The sequence below is a fragment of the Microcebus murinus genome, chromosome 12 (assembly GCF_040939455.1).
Source record: "Microcebus murinus isolate Inina chromosome 12, M.murinus_Inina_mat1.0, whole genome shotgun sequence".
NCBI classification, from domain to species: domain Eukaryota; kingdom Metazoa; phylum Chordata; class Mammalia; order Primates; family Cheirogaleidae; genus Microcebus; species Microcebus murinus.
In genome coordinates, this window is record NC_134115.1 from 71,501,504 (window position 1) to 71,518,916 (window position 17,413).

At 45.5% G+C, this 17,413-nt stretch overlaps 1 protein-coding gene across 8 annotated transcripts in view; it reads left to right on the plus strand.

The window, feature by feature from the left end:
* PALM2AKAP2 (PALM2 and AKAP2 fusion) overlaps positions 1–17,413 on the plus strand; it is a 428,813-nt gene that overhangs the window by 374,961 nt on the left and 36,439 nt on the right. Inside the window, exon 1 of one of the 8 annotated variants that reach the window (XM_012736758.3) lies at positions 12,448–12,837. The exons of the other annotated variants lie outside the window; for them this stretch is intronic. The gene's annotated coding sequence lies outside the window, so the exon portion shown is untranslated. Of the gene's footprint in view, positions 1–12,447; positions 12,838–17,413 lie in introns of those variants that run through there. 8 annotated transcript variants of the gene reach the window in all.

Here is a 17,413-nt window from a genome sequence, read left to right on the forward strand (position 1 = left end):
TTGAGACAGGGTCTTGCTTTGTTGCCCAGGCTAAAGTGCAGTGGTGTCATCATAGCTCACTGCAACCTCAAACTTGTGGGCTCAAGCAGTTCTCCTACCTCAGCCTCTAGAGTAGCTGGGGCTACAGGCATGCACCCCCATGCCTGGCTAATTTTTCTATTTTTTGTAGAGATGGGGTCTTGCTCTTGCTCAGACTGGTCTGAACTCCTGGCCTCAAGCAAGCCTCCTCCCTCAGCCTCCCAGAATGCTAAGGTTACAGGCATGAGCCACCACACCCAGCCTAATTGCCAGAACTTTAGAGAGTACAGTAGGGTGGTTATTCCATGACCCTAATATAATCAATAATTATTTTATTTCCTCCTAGTCTTTTTACATCTATGTTTGCTACAAAGATGTAATCCATATTCCTAGATTCTGGTTCTTAATTAGCCTTAGAGTGTTTCAAAAATCATGACTCATATTGCTTAATGAGTACAGACTTTCTGTCTGAGGTAATAAAAAAATTTTAGGAATAGTGATAATGGTTGCATAACATTTTGAATGTAATTAATATCACTGTATTATATACTTAAAACTGTTAAAATGGCAAATTTTATGGATATTTTACCATAATAAAAATAAAGATATAAAAATTGCACCCCAAAATTATTTTTCTCTTTATTGAGAAGTAAAGCATTGACATATTTCACAGTTTGTAGTGCAAAGAGAAAATTTTAGTGTGGAGTTTATTTTTCATGGGGCTCAAAACCCAAAACTTTTTAATACTGTTTAGTATTTGCAATAATAAGCCTATAATTTGAAGGAAAATTGTCAGCAGCAGAGTGGCACCTTATTTCAACTTTCTGAGGTTCAGAGGTCATATTTCAGACTGAGGTATTTAGAACCTTCCAGGAAACGCAAAAGCCTCCTATTGAAGTCCTCATCCCATAAAAAGGAGGGCAGTATGACAGCCCATGACTGACAAGGAGTGATAAATCTCTTCCCAATGCAAACCCTGCCCTCAGGTAGCTCCCACCATACCCTGGCAGGTCCTCTAGAACTAGTGCCAGGTGTGACTGTGCAGTTATACCTGCTGGCACTGGTTAGTCACCAGGAAACTTCGGGGGGGGGGGGGTAGGGAAGCAGGTTTAACCTGGGCCCTTGCTGAAAATCTGAGATGAATTTGTTTTAAACATCTCATCTTCTCCGCGGTTATTGTTTTTGTGTTCATAATCACAACTCTGAAATGAATTGGCCTAATACATGATTTGTTAAACATGAATTAAAGAGTGAAACCAAGAAGTGATTTTAAACAATGTTTCTCATAAGATGTCCAACCGTTTTACTGAAAGGAAGGCATAAGCTAAATGGTGCATTTCAGTATCACAGAGTGAAATTGAGGGAACCCTACCCAGTTAGGAGCTGGCCAACCTGTTGCTACCATCACAGTGTTTGCCGGTAAAACCTTACCCCATTTACCGATCCTCTAATGGCCAAAGGCATTGATAAGATGAGATAAAATAATTTTGAACCATCTTCACCAATTCTGAAGTTTAGCAAGAGATCACCAATGAAGGGAGCATGGCTTGGGGCTATATATTTTTTTATGTTGCATACAATGTGCTCAGGACAACTAAAGGGAAAAGATGGGAGATTGAACACTTATAGAATTTAACAAAGCAACATCTTGGTTCCAGTCAACCTTTTGGTTCCAGCTGCCTTCTAGCACAAACAGCTTGAGAGGTTTGTTGCTCGGGTTCCTGTTGCACTGAAGCCCCCACCCCTCCCCACACCAAGCCCCTGTGATTTTCTGTTGTTAGATCCCACCTTTTGCCCTGCTTGTTTGTGGGAGGAGTCCGTGTCCAGAATGAACTGGCTGCTCTCCACTGTTACAGAGATCCCTGCAACTGCACTTGAACCTGTACACAAGACAGACATTCTTGGGAGTGGCCAGATAGTATCTAGAGAATTCCAACCACTCAGCTGAAGAGAAAGTCACTCACCTAGAGTGTTTAGAGGAGAACGCCAGGCATCTTAAGTAGGGGCAGACACAGTCTTTAGAAACTACCATCCAAGATGCAGCTAAGAGGAGCTCAAAGTGAATTCGTAGATTCAGTGAGCCATGGCACCTCCTGGGTCTTGGGAAAACAGAAAATGTGCTTCTTTCTGGTGGGCTTTGGAGAGCAGGACAGGCCAAGTCTTGGATCTCCGCTCTGTCACTTGCTTGCTTTGTGCCTTTGGGCAAATGACTTAAGCCCTGAGCTGCAGTGTCTTCATCTGCAAAATAGGGATTATCCCTGTTTCACCGAGTTGCTGGGGGGATTTACTGTGATTATGTACGTAAAGGGCACAGTATTAATGAAATGCCTACACATTGTAGGGGCTAAATTAATAATTTACCATTATCATCCGTATCATTCATAATTCCTGTAAAGGAAACTGGAACACCAGCTAAGCCAGCCAGCATGTGGGGAGAATTCTAGGACCCATTTAGAATACATGGTAAAGTAGGAAAAAAATCTTGAGGCCACTCTTCCTTGTTTGATAAGCTTCTTGTCCAGGTTGTTCCAGTTTCTGCTTTTGCATCTGCAAGAGGCAAGGCAGTGGATAACGGCCCTGAGATAGACTGCCTCGGTTCAACCCCAGCTTCACCGCTGGAGCCTTTGGGCAAATCACTCAGTCTCCTGAGCTGTAAAATAGAGACATCGAGACTACTGGCTTTGTAGGCTTGTTTTGAGGAATAAATGTGATTGTGGGTAAAAGTTGCTTAGTCTGATGTATGCCATATCGTAAATACTCAGTAAGGGTTATGATCACCTGTTCATCAACTTCAGCCAACACCTTTAAGGACTCTGAGTCCCAGTTTGACAAGGTGCATACCCATTGCGTGCGAGCTCCAGGGCCAGCTGTCTTTGTAAACTGGCCTTTGCCTATGACGGTATCCGTGTGGGCTTCAGCTCCAGTCGGGCAGCGGGTGATCCTGCAGCCTTTGCTGCCTGAATATTCTGCAGATATTCCTGATTCTGCAGGTATTCCTTTGCTCTTCCTGTTTCATGCACAAGTTTGAAAAAGCACAAATACCATGGGGCAACGTGGTTCTGATAATGCTCGAAAAATCCTATCATTGGCCTGTTGCCAGAGTAGAGAGTCAACGTGAACTACCACATGTCGAGGGCCTACCTTGTCCCTGTCCTGGGGCCAGCTGCTTTCGCATGCTCTCTTCAGGAATCTTTATAACAGCCTTATAAGGTAGATGCGTTTCTTATTACTACTGTAACACATAACCACAAACTAAGTGCTTAAAACAAGAGCAGTTTATTCTCTTACATTTCAGAAGGCCTGAAGTCTGAAATTATGGATGGTAAGCTTAGTTCCTTCTGGAGGCTTTGGGGGAGAATTTGTTCCTAGCTTCTGGTGGTCACCAGCAAGCCTTGGCATTCCTTGGCTTATAAATGAATCACTCCAACTGCTGTCTCTATCTTCACATGGAGTTCTTCTCTGTGAATGTATCCGATGTTCTCTCTTCTTATAGGATTTAGGGCCCACCCTCTCCCAGTGTGACCTCATCCTAACCACTTACATCTGTAAAGATGCTATTTCCAAATAAGGTCACATATAGAGATTCCAGGGGGACATGAATTTTGAATGTAGGCACTGTTCAACTCATTTCAGTAATTATTATACCCATTTAACAGATGAAGAGCCTGAGTCACACAGAGGAGAAAATCTCTTGCATAAGCATCACATAGTTTGTGATGCGGGAGGATTCAAACACCCTGACCTTCTTTTCTGTAGACCTGTGTTCTTCCCACTGGATCACCATACCACACATAAATAAATGGAGAAGAAAGTAAAGCTATAAAAGCCACCTCAGCAAAATGGCCAGCAGCAGGCAGCTCCCAGATCAAAGGGGGTCTCTGGAGGGTAAACAGGATGAAGCAAAGGCTTTGTGCAGGCCAATGACGACCCCCTTCCTTGTTGGTGGGTCTTAGACTATATCCTGTCTCCATAATCAGTGTTACTTATTGGCCTTCAACAACAGTGCTCTGCTCCTGAGATTGCACGGCTGGACAGAGAGATTCCTCATAAATGAGGAGGAGAGGTCAGGTTTCATTGGCATTAGGTGAAGGAGGCAGCACATTTCTTTGCACAAAGCCAAATACCCTCCCACGACTCCCTGCTGCCCCCCATACCCCTGCTGGCTTATGCTTATCATGCATCCCAGGGGTGGATGGAGCAATTCCATGCCTTCCTTCTCCTGCAGAGGTTCCTTCCTGGCATTCAGAGCCACAAAAGCAGTGGACGGAAGCAGGTGACCGGCCTCAGCTGGCCCTAGAGTCTGGCTGCTCAAACTTTTCCCAGAGTGTGGTCCAGCAGAGCTGGCCCAGGGCAGGCTTGGGAGAGCAGAGCTGTGGGTACAAGAGGCATGAGGCTTCATGCTCCCCTGGTCCTGGCTACTCTGCTCCAGGAGTGGAGCAAAATCTTGATCAGAACTGGGGTCAGCCCCTCAGTGTCAAGGGCAAAATATCTTTTGCAAGCATACCTCTAGTACCAGGCTCAGAATCCCACATAGACTGTGACATCAGGTTGCTGCATGAGATGGGAACTGGAAAATTTGGGTGAGCCTGGCTTGAGTCTTCATTGCCCCTTGGCTGCCCACCATGTCCTCCTCTTCATCAAGCCAGTGTCCCTGGTGCCTGTCCTGATGCAGAATCACTGCTTAGCGCTGGCAGAGCAGGACTCTGAGACTGACCATCTGGACTTTCCTGGAGTTCTCTTTTCCTGCCAGAGTGTGTCAGAATGAATTGGATCAGAGGTCTGTTTGCTGCACAGTCTGGCTTTGTATGTGGCTTTGTGCTTTTGAAGAAACTTGAGAAAAGACTGTTCATGAGTTCCCAGAGTGGGTAACACTTCATAGTGATGCTAATATCTGTGGTGATGGGGCTGTTCTGTGCAGAGGGTTCTAAACCTTTTATAGCTATCCACCAATTTCCTTGCAATCAATAGGTAACATATTCAATCAGATCAAACCTTTTTCCTGTTGGAAAGTGGTAGGTCATTTTATTAAGTGTCCTTAGGACTCAACAGGTATTTCACTTAAAAAGCACCTTTGAGAGTTTTCCTTTCTCCTCTGGAATTGTGCATGTTGTCTAGGGGAAGTGAAGGCTTGCCATTAACACTTGCCTTTGAGCAGGGAAGAACATGGTGGGTGAATCTATGAGAGAGGCCTGTTTTGGTCCCTGGATTCCACCCCAGTCTGAGTTTTTTTGCTGTCCCACCCACGGGTTAGGGACTGGGTGGCAGAAGGGCAGGGGTCCCCGGGCAGAATTGGCACTCGGGCCCAGGATTTGAGATTGCCCAAGTGCAGAGTGACCATCTGTCCCAAAGCCCAGCATTCACTTTGACATTAATAAGAGATATAGTGCTTTTGCTTACAGAAGACTTGATTTAGCAAACCCAAAATGTTATTTTAAAACTTTACTCAGGGCTGGGCGCGGTGGCTCAGGCCTGTAATTCTAGCACTCTGGGAGACCGAGGCGGGTGGATTGCTTGAGGTCAGGAGTTCGAAACCAGCCTGACAAGAGCAAGACCCCGTCTCTACTATAAATAGAAAGAAATTAATTGGCCAACTAATATATATAGAAAAAACTAGCCGGGCATGGTGGCACATGCCTGTAGTCCCAGCTACTTGGGAGGCTGAGGCAGGAGGATTGCTTGAGCCCAGGAGTTTGAGGTTGCTGTGAACTGGGCTGATGCCACGGCACTCACTCTAGCCAGGGCAACAAAGCAAGACTCTGTCTCAAAAAAAAAACAAAAAACTTTACTCAGGCTTTGAAATACTTTAACTGAAATAAACAAACAGATAGACTCAAAAGTATTAAAGCTTAGAGTGTATGACTTGTAGGTGGGTGAGGTGATTACTAGATTGACTCAACTGTACATCTAAGTTGAATGGAGCAAAAAGTGACTATTGTTTAGAATAATAAAGTCAGCCTCCAACTTTTGTCCTTTGCTTGGCTGATCAGTCCTTGAAAAAATCTTCACTGGGGTTTTCCTATGACACATTCTGCCTGTGACGTAGTTCGTGAAATTCTACGGCATTTGACTCCCAAGAAGAAATTCGGTTATTCAGTGTGTTTCACAGCTTGTCTAGGAATAGGCAGCCCATGGAAGGAAAATGTCTATATATGGCAGTGAGCCAAGTACTTATCTTCAATGAAAAAGGAAGATTACACTTCATAAGTTGTGTAGAGTGACAGTCTGCTCCTTAATGTGTGATATATTACCGCAAGAAAGCAAAACTTCCTTGAGAGAAGGCCAAATTTTGATACACATTTGTTCATCACAGCTGGGTAAAGGACTCACTATTCAGTCTGGACATAGAAAGCGGAGACCAAGAGGTGTTGTAAAACCTAACTAGTAGATCAGCTCTGGCCCTTTTAAAGCCTAAGTACATACAAAGCTCAAATTTGTAACTTTTTAGTTTACGCATGATACTTTCAACCACTGCTTTTCTTATTACGATATGAGCACATGTTTTTGATAATGCAAATCTTTATGAAATAAAAATTATGGATTCCACTTTAGCCTTTCATGCCCCCTTCAAGGTTGGGTTTCTCCCATGCCTCTTTTCTAGGGTTAACCACTATCTTAGCCCATTTTCTGCTGCTATAATAGAATACCTGAGATGGGGTAATTTGAAAAGAACAGAGATTTGTTTCTTACAGTTCTGGAGGCTGGGAAGTGCAAGGTCAAGGGGCCCTTGCATGCGTCATCCCACGGCAGAAGGCCAGAGGGCAGAAGAGCACACGCGAGTGAGAAAGAGAGGGCAGAGCCCTCATGACCTAATCACCCCTTAAAGGTTCCACCTCTCAACACTGTTGTGTTAAGTTTCCAACACATGAACTTTGGAGGACACGTTAACACCATAGCAACAAGAGTTAACATGTTGATGTGATTCTTCCAAATAATATATATACAAATGATATCTTGACTTTTAGATAGTGAATCAATCTCCCCCAGCTACCTACTTGCCCATCATAGGGGCCATATTTCCATTTAGTTCTAGGTCACATGTCTATATTTTTATGTGTTTGATTTTTTTTCAGAAGTTAATATGTACATATATTTGAACATTCAAAATGTATAGAAGGGGATACAATGAAAGCAAGCTTACCTATTGCTGATATCTATTGAGTCCCTTCTCTTCCATTTCAGAGAAAATCTTTGTTATCAGTTTTTTATGTATCCTTCCACATATACATACATACATATGTACATGTATATAAATAAAAATGTACATGTATAATATTATATATTCATATTCATTTCTGTTAACATCAAAGCTAAAGTGCTCTATACAATGCTCTGTAGCACATGTTATTCAGTAATAGATTTTGAAAATTATTGTATATCAATTCCCATAGAGCGGGAAGCTGTCCTATTCTTTTAAAGTTACATAATATTCCATTTTATGAATATATCAGTCTCCTTTTCACTTAGGTTATTTGTAGTTTTTTAATATTGCAGGCAATCTAGCATTGGCGATCCTTTGATATAGATTATTTTATATGTGCCATTATGTCTGTAGTATAAATTCTTAGAAATAGAACTACTGGGTCAAAGGCATTGTGTATTTTAAAGTCAGGTACCTATTGCCAAATTACCATCCAACTTCATGGAATTGAATTTTTCCTCACATGCGAATTTTATAGGTGGAAAACTTATCTCATAATTTTATTTTGTATTTCTTTTAAAATAAGTGGTATTGAGAATCTTTTTGTTTGTCTAAGAATAATTTATATTTCCTTTTGTGAACTATCCATATCTTTTGTTTTTATGTTTGGGTTGTTGGTCTTTTTCTTGTTGATTTTCAAGAGCTCTTTACATATTATGAATATTAAGCCTTCATGATATATGTTCCAAATATTTTCTCAGTTTATTTCTATTTGAGTCGTCATTCTTTGAGTTCTTTTACCATATGACAATCCCTGTGGTGAGCACCTCATGTTTTACAACTACTCCCTACATAGTAAGGATATTATGCCACTTTACAGAGGAAGAAGACCCCAGCTCTGTTGGATACCAAAGTCAATTCTTAACCAAAACTTCATATACCTTTTTGCACATATGTATTTATATAGCATTGTTCCAGATTGCCATGCAATTATGATAAATATCCTTTCTATAGGTTGCATAGTGTTCTATCGATTGTGCAAATCATAATTTTCAGATGCTGATACTTATACCATAGATTTTCAGCATCCATAGGTTTTCCCAGTTATAGATATGATTGCCGTGCAAAGCTCTGTCCTCCACCATGCACTGTGATGGCCCCAGTGCTCTTGTAGGAGATAAGACTATAGTGCCTGAGGTAGTCAACACTAGGGATGTTTTGAGTCTAAGATCCTTAAGAGAGGTACTCAGTGTGGAAATGAGATGCATGTCAGGGAATGGGGGTGCTTTGTTGGCCTGCAGGACTTCTTAGCCCTTTCCCTTAGATGTCACCACTAGCTTCATCTGGTTCTGGAACGAAGTACAATCCACATTAGGAACCCAGACCCTTTTATCTCCCGAAGCCTACTTTCTGGAGACAGAGGATACACTGGGAGACGTAGGATGCAGTGGGAAGGACAAGGGCCTGGGAGTTGGCAACTATTTCTTTTTTTGTAGAATAATGTTTCTTACAGGAATAAATGTGACCTTGGCGTGTGACATAGCTGAGTGGTCCATATGGTTGTATGTTCTGCGGAGTCTTCCCAACCTTCTGCTCTGTAGCTTTCAGGGCTCTGAGCCTGCAAAGGTGTTGCTGGGTCTGAATGTTCCTTATGCCTTTCTAAGGGAAGTTCACTGTTCCCGTTTGCCTTCTCTCATCAATTTCCCTTTAATAAATTAAGGGTTGAGTGTGTCTTAGTTTCCCACACTTTACCCCAATTAGGGATTCCTATGGGCAAACAAGCTCCTGCCTTAAATAGTAAATATTCCCATCAGATTCACATCTCAGTGTAAATTGCTTTGAAGACCGGCTCCATGCTGAGATGTGGAGTCTCTTGGTGACAGGACTTGGAGGAGGAACCTACCCAAAATGTAAGGGGGGGAGGTCAAGTCTGGCTGTCTGGGGAGTGGGGGCAGCTGTGGCCACTAAGATTGGGCATCTGCTGGTGCTGAGGCCCAGGCTTCCTTCTCTGTGTGCCTTAAACTGGGCCTTGAGGCAGTGGGAAAAGCTGCACTTCCTCCTTCCCTGCACCCCAGGGAGCAGGGAAGGGGAACTTTCCCAGGCCAGCCTCTCCCCAGCTCCTGACTTTGCGGTTCCACCAAAGTGCAGGTCTTGACAGTGTTTGAAGACAGCATCTCCACACTGCTGGCCCCATCAAATCTGTTTTTAGAACATTCTGTCACCCTCAGGTACTAGTGACTGGTAACCTCCATAATGAGGTGGTCACATTTCGCAGAATAAAATCCTTCTATTAAAGATAAAGTTCTGACAAGCGGAATGTCTAAGAGCCGAGATTCCTTCCGGGAACTCCTGAACTCTCTTTTGGCAAAAGCATCAACGGTTCCAAAGGCTTCTGCTGCTCTCTCTGCTGGCTTGCTTTCTCTCCATACTGCCCCCTCAGAACTGCTTCGCCTTTGCCTAAAGTTCATGCTAAAATGACAGAATTACAGAGATTAGGAGAATGGAATTTTGAGGGTTTACCTAGTTGGAATCTTTCATTTTGCAGACCAAAAAACTGAGACCCAGAAAGGAAACGTGGCCTTCTCAAAGCTCGTAAAAGTAGGCCTGTGGTTTCAAAGCCTCCTGCTGCCTTGCCTTACAATACAAATGCTTCTTCAGTTTTCCTTTTAACCCATTTGTTTGAGCCCAGCACCACTTCCTGGGTCTGCTCCCTCCTGAACTGCTCAGAGTGGCTTCCAAGAGCAGAAAAGCCATGTGGTTTCTAGCCAGAGCTGTTCCTAACCAGCTAGGTGACCCTGGAGAAGGGGCGGCCACCAAGGGCTGGGGTCTGCCCCTCCTGGAGAGTGGGTGGGAGCCCCAGCTTGCTGTTAATGGGAGGATTGAACACTGTAGGTACACCAAAGCTACTTGCTGAACGATGATCACAGTGGCATCGACTGCCTTCAAACCCCAGCTGCTAGGCCCTCACAATTGCACTTTGCTTCCCAGTCAACCGGGACCAAGTTTCAAAACACAGCTTCACTTCCCTCAAGGCAAGGCACCCTCAGAGACTAAACTGAAGATCAGATTACAGCACCAAGAGAATTTAACGGGCAATTTATTTTCAGAAAACCCACTCCAAGCTTAGTTCCACTCTGATCCTTTGTGTCCTGGGGCTCTGCTGTCATCGCATGGGGTTCAGCTCGGTGTACAATTTGGTAGCCCAAAGCTGGTTTGCCTGTTTTCTCCCTCTGCCTCTGGGTATAATCGGCTTGTCTGGACTACCTACCTGTGACTTTGCCACAGAGTGTTTTTCTAAACTCCACCCCATTTTTGCAGTGGGGGAGGGAGTTGGGGAGATGTGTGTGTGTGTGTTCATGTGTGTTCATGCATGAATATGAGTGCATGAGTGTGTATATGTAAGCATGTGTACTGGTTTGCTAGGGCTGCTATAACAAAGTACCACAAAGCAGGTGGCTTAAACAACAGAAACTTACAGTCTCACGGTTGTAGAGGCTGGAAGTGCAAAATCAAGGTATTGGCAGAGTTGGTTCCTTCTGAGGGCTATGAGGGAAGGATGTGCTCCAGGCCTTTCTTCACGCCTTACAGATGTGTGTCTTGTCTCTGTGTCTGCTCACACTGTCTTCCCTCTATGCCTGTCAGTCTGTTTAAATTTGTCCTTGTTGTAAGGACACTAATTGTACTGGCGTAGGGCCCGCCCTATGACCTCACTTAAACTTGATCGCCTCTATAAAGACTCTTATCTCCAAATAAGGTCACATTCTGAGGTACCAGGTGTTAGGATATCAACATGAGTTTGTGGGGATAGCACCATTCAACTCATAACAGTGTGCATGTATGTGTGTGTATGTCTCTGTGTGTATGTGAGTATTCAATGAACTATGGCATCTCTGAGACTCCAGATCATGCCTAGTACTTGGGAAACACCTTGAGAGCACATACAGTTTTTTTCCTTTTGTGAACAAGGCAGGCTCAAAGCAATTTTTTTCTGCAAGTCTCCTCACAGGTGAGAGGGGCAGGTGAGATAACGCATCAGGTCCTGGTACCACACCTGCCTCGTTGGTTGAGGGCGCCTCACAATGGAAGGTCCTGTATTGTTTTTCAGTCTCTGGCAGAGCAGTGTCATCCCTTGGCGTGTGATTTCCTCAACTCATTTTACTCGAGACTGTTAAACAGCATCTTGAAATGCCTTTGGCTGCACAACAGAGCATTCCAGTTATTCCAAAGGGCAGCATAAATTCGGAGTTCCCATGGAGCTCCCTGGTGACTTGGTGCTATCAGGTCAGTCATTGGGAAACTCCCCAATATTTCTAAATAAATTTTGCCGCATGAAAAATTCATTTAGATGTTGTAAGTAGTTGTATCTTTTAGCTTTCTTCCCAAAAGAGCGTGGGAGGGTCCCGGGAGGCCTGCAGTGCTGGCCCAACTAGGGTTAGTCCACTTCACTGGGACAAACTGCTCTCAAATTGACCCCAAATAAGCTAGCCCCTTGGGACAGTGTGTGGCATTTGCAGTCCTTTCTCCAGCTTGCTGTAAATCTCAGTTCTCTTTGTTCTCTAACATCTGACTGAAGAAAATGAGTATTTCTTCGCACTGAACTGACCTGGAATTCTGACTGACTTTCTAGTCAGCCAGACCCTAAGTTATGCCCCCAAATTTTCTAAGTCGTCCTTGAGTTCTGGGGAACAAGGTGGGGGCAAGCTGGAGTCAGGGTGGGGCGCCAGGGGTGTCCCCAGGCAGGGGGCACTGATAAACGCTGCAGTCAAAGCCCCCTTAGACCGAATCTGATTCTGTGGTGACACTTGGCAAAGCAGGTCTGTTTGCTTTGTGGCAGATGACTGTGGGTTAGCTTTGGGATGGTGGAGCTGCTTCCTCCAGACATTCCTCGAAATTAGAGCCTCTTCTCTGACTTCAGATTCATCCATCCACTTCAGCATGGGATATGATGTAGCCATTTAAAATACATCTGACAAAGGCCATTTAATAATATAAAAAGTGTTTGTGAGATAGTGTGAGGTAAAAAAAAAAGTTTGCCACAAAATTGCCTATACTTGTCTGATCTTGACTATATTAAGTATGTATTTCTGAGAAGACGACAGTGGAATGAAATAAAATATTAACTGCTTTTCTCTGAGTGGCAGGATGAGGAATGTTTTTTATTTTCCAAATTTTCTATGGTGGGCATCAGTTATTTTACACACACACACACACATACTCACACAAGCTGTCCTGAAAAGTCTATTTAACTCGAGATTCCCACAGGATCTTTCAGATTTTTTTTTTGCTGCCTCAATACCACTGAGATATCAATTCCCTGCTTGTCCCAAGGCCCATCTCTGAGTTTCCAAGAAGACAGTGGCAACTGGTTCACGTCAGTGTCCCCCGAGCCTGCCTCCAGGCTCAGCCCTGAGTGTGACAGACGCAGACTAGGCCAGGGCTGCTCGGCTGGGAATGCCTCTGCCCACCCTGGGAGGGGCCAGGCCTCTCTGACGGGGGTGAAAGTCCTTCTTTGTGTGAATGGCCTTTTAGGGAGCAGAGGGAGGGCCCGCGGTGACATCACAGCCTTCCGTCAGGAGGCTCGGAAGGAATTTGTCCAGCTTGAGCCAGTGTGCGCGCAGGAATCTGTCTGGAAGGGGAGGCCGTTCTCACTGAGGACGTTTGAGGCGCGAGCTCTGGGCAGGGTAAGCCGAGTCTGCTGACCTATCTTTCTGTCCTTTCCTTTCTCGTCTGAAAGGCATCCTTTTTGAGGCCAGCATCTTTGTGGAGGCGGGACTCAGAGTCTGGACTGTAACTCTGTGCTGTGGAGTCCTTCCCTACCAGAGAAGGAGTCGGGGCAGCTGAGCTGGGGCTGGCATCTTGCTGCTGTTTGATTGATTGATTGACTGATTGCAAATCTTGTAAAACTCTCAGCTGTCATGCTAAAAGGCAGAGGAAGCTCTGTCCCGCACACGCAGTCCAGAGCTGCACACGTCGTCTGTGGCAGGTCATGCTTTGGAGACGGCGCGTGAGTGTGTCTGTCAGAGACTATGTGTGTGCCCTTGTCCAGAACAGGAACAAGGGACCCTGCCATCCTGGTGGCTGGGTTTCTAGCCATCATCGTGTGCTTGTTCAAGAGACTCACCGCACTAGTCTACAGCTGTGGAACTCACCACACTCACAGGGTGGCTTGGGCCTTTTGGGGCAATGTGTGGCCCCCGTCTCTTGGAGGCCCCGTGACGATGGAAGGAAAACCTCACTAGCTTTGTTCATAGGTACAGAATCCTCTGAGGACAGAGGGCTAACCTCAAATGCATCTGGCACTGTTTTCTCCTTTCTCAAGGCTCCGCCTCAACCTCATGGATTCTGCCCAGTCCACGGTGGTGCTCGGTCTTGCTCCCTGCCCTGACCAGTTGGCCAGGAATGAACCCAAGATCCTGAACTATATTTAAACCGAGGGACATGGCTAAGTTATAAAGAACTAAAACTAGGCTTGTTTTCTCTTCTGTAGAATTGGTTACCCTAGGCATTTCAGGCTGCGGGAGCCAGGGTTCCTTGATCTCGGTTCATTCTAGGCTGGGGACTTCCCTGCAAACTAGTCTCACGGTGGAAAGGGCCGTTGGTGGGAAGAGCCCCTGGCGACTTCTTGATAGGTCCCAGTGTGTCCACATTGAGGAAGACATGAAACTCACACCTCTCCTTCTTCAGGGGAAGCCAGAAAACCTCCCAGTGGTTCTCAGTCACTCCTGTGAGGAGCAGGTCTCCAAGTAACGGAGAGAAACGACCCTTTCATCAGCTGCCTCGGAAAAGGCACAGCTTCCTTCCTTCCCTCCCTCCGCACCTCTCAGCCCCACCACGCACACCACCCTCAGTTTCTGTCAGAGAAAGCCCAAGCTGTAAATGTATTCATCAAACAGCACCTTAACGTTTTCCAGATGTGCAGCCTGACATGTGAGCCGGTGACTTTCAGCGGGGCTAAGGGGATGTTATTAATAGGGCAGGCTGCGGTGCAGGGGAGACTCCGTCACATGAAAACTTAACCACTTTCCTTCCCCGGGAATGTGAACCAAGACATAGGTGAGCCTTGTTTCCAATGAAGGCGTGTGTGTGTGTGTGTATGTGTATGGGGGGGGAGGGAGGTTCCAGAAGTATTTTCATCTTGTCTTCAAGCCTGTACCTGAGGGATAAGCCAGAAAAATAGCAGGATGGTGAGTACTGTTTTGGCCAGTACATTAGAAGCTCTCAGAAAAAAAGAAAAGTCTGGGTCTGTAGAAGCAGGAACAGAACTCCTGGCCACCAAAGGGTTGGGTTTTCTTTTTAGAACTGCCCTAGTCACATTTAGCTGTAATGGCTTCATGGAAGATAAGCGGAGGGAAACCTAGGAGGCCTTGTTAGTGTCAGCCCCTTGTAGGGGTCGCGGCGCTGACCCAGCCTGCCTGGTCTAAATTTAGCCTGCCTGTGCCCGGGAGTGCGTGGGGTCTGCAGTCTGGCCGGCTGCCTTCCATCAGAGGGGGTCTCCGGCCTCCGTAGGGGGCGGTTTGGCGCCGAGTTTCCCACAGTCAACAGAGGGCCCTGGTTCTACAGACCGGAAGAGGCTCTGCTGGGGGGTGGAAGAGGAAAGGCCACTCAGGACTGGAATGTGGCCCAGATTATCACTTGGGGCTCCTCTGTCCGCTTCCCACTTGGAGGTCTGAAGCCTAACTAAGGAAACAAGCAGTTCTCAGACATCCCTGCTCTCTGTGCCTTCCGGGGAGGCAGAAGGGGACCACTCAGAGTCCCAGTCCTTTCTCTTTCCTGCGGTCTTCAGCAGGGAGGGGCCCGGGAGCTGCAGGGCAGCCTGTGTAGGAGCTTTGGTGCACCCAGCTTTCTTCATAGACTCTTCTCCACCTGCACAATTTGCACTGTTGAATAGCACTGGAATTTTCTTTCTAGTTATTGCTGTAGCACTTCCTTTCCCTTGTGCTATTTGTTCTCTTTATGGGACCTGGTACTCACTCTCTGCAAGGCCGGAAGATCCTTGCTGGGAGTAGGGGATCACCCCTGAGCTCTGGGGACCTCTCATGGCCCCGGGCGCAGGGCATGTCACTCTGCAGGGTCTCAGGATGTGCATGTGGATTGAAGGTAGTGTTGCAGGAAAGCTCTTTGACCTCTTCAACCTCTGTATTCCCCTCCCAGGTGCATCAGGTTCCCTGGGTTTGGGGAGTTAGCCCCCCCAGACCTCCTGATCGTAGCTCCACCTGGTTCCTTCGAGGCTGAGGAGGTTCAGCTGATGCAGGCATCTTTCAGGTCTCTGAGCACTGTCCGCCAGCCAGGTTGCAGCCCCTCCTCCCATTGGCCTTCGTGCTGGAGACATCCTGACTCAGCCAGAAAGTCAAGAATCCAGGAAAAACCTTCCCCGAGACAGTCATGCATGGCCCATGGAACCACCTTTTTGCTGTGATAGTCATTGTGCCATGTGTACTAAAAACGTCATTTATAAAAGAGAGGGAGGGTGAGAAGGGAAACCGAAGATGCTCTCTGGTTTTGTGGCTATTGGAAGTCATATTTTATAGCCATGCCTCTGTACCTAGGCCAAGAGTGAGTTCGTACTTTTGGTGGGACTTAAAAAATAACTGGATTAAAGGATCGGGTCACCTATTATCTAGAGAAAAGCATTTCTAATTTAAATAGTGTGGCTTTAGTAGGAAGTAATCTGGGTTATTCAGAGCAGAGAAACCTGGTTGTGCAGCGGGTGCCTGATATTTGAGTAATTTGGGTCACATCGTGCATTTAGGCTAGGAGCCTGGGAGGTCACTGTGGGTGAGGGACGCTGTCAAGCTTAACAGCCTGCGGGTGGAGAAGAGGGGACGTTGTGAGCACAGCGGGCATTTATAGTGAGTCAAAGCCTCAGCGTCTTGCTTGTCTTTGCGGCAGAAGACACCTTTCTGGTATCTGCCGGGGCTCAGGCAGACCTGCTAAGGAAAATGCATTTCCTTCAAGTTCTTTCTGTTCATGATATGCCTAGCTGCGGGCCCAGGTACCCTGGGAAGAAGGAGCACGCTGGTGTCCATTGCCCACAGGGGCAGGAATCAGGGCCCTGATGTTTGCTGTGTAAACTTAAACAGGCTTCTAGAACCGCACCTGTGGTGTTGGTGGAGTTACAGCCTTTCCCCATGGTGTCTGCTGCAATGACATGGACCTGAGATTTTAATATTTTACCTCTGGGAAGTTGCCAGAGGAAGCAGAGAACCGCATCAGAGACTAGCTCAAAGGGTAAAATCCTTTGATCTTGGGGAAAGTCCCTCTATTTCTCTAAACCTCTTATGTTTAAGTTTTAAAACAGAAATAAAATCCCTGCCTTTTTTGCTTAATAGAGGGCCATGCTTTGGGAGTCCACTGACATCATGTGTGTGCATGTACCGTGGAATGATGGGCTATATAGACATGTGTCAATGACAAAATGGGGACGTGACACTTACAGTGTGCACTCAGGACAGGCTTGTTAGCCTGCCTCATTCGTTCACAAATTTACTGAGCATTGGAGATGGACCAAGTTCTCTTCTATCCGATGGGTGACTTCTCCTCTGCTTCCCATGTGATTGGAGCCCCAGGTCTGGATGGTTCTCAACTGTTCATTCTACTTACTGCATCTTAAGGATTTGACTATTAAGGACATTTTTTGAAGTTATTCTGTTGTTGCAGCAACAAATGCATCTTCCTAATTTTGCTTAGCTTCAACTAAAATTCACATTTAAGGATCTCTGGAATGGGGAAAGGTTAGGGAGATGAAAGCTGCCTTAGAGTATGACTTTTAGTCTCTCTTGGGCCTTTTTCCTTTAATCTCCTTATGGCAATTTCTTTTCTTCTAAAAGCCAAAATCTCACCATTGCTTCCTACTCTTTCCACAAAAGAAAGTCAGTCTGCTTCCAGAAAGAATTTAATATTGGTCATGTACACCTCAGTGTAAAATGGCTTAATAATAATGAACTTTTGCATTGACTATTTTACAGTTTATGTAGTACTTCTAAATACATTTTCCAATTTAATTCTCAAAACAGATTTGGGAGATACTGTCATTTGCCCTGTTTGCAAAGGAGTTATGTTCTCAGCAGAGTTCATAATTTTCTTGCATAAGGTTTAGCTGAACTTTTATAGGTAGAGCCAAGAAATGACCCCCAGACTCCAGTCTTTGGACTCCAAACTCTGAGTTACTATGTCTTCTGAATCATTCATTTTTTATTTATTAATTTATGTTTTTCACCTTGGGAAAATTCAAGTATTTCTGTATCATTTAGATGGAGA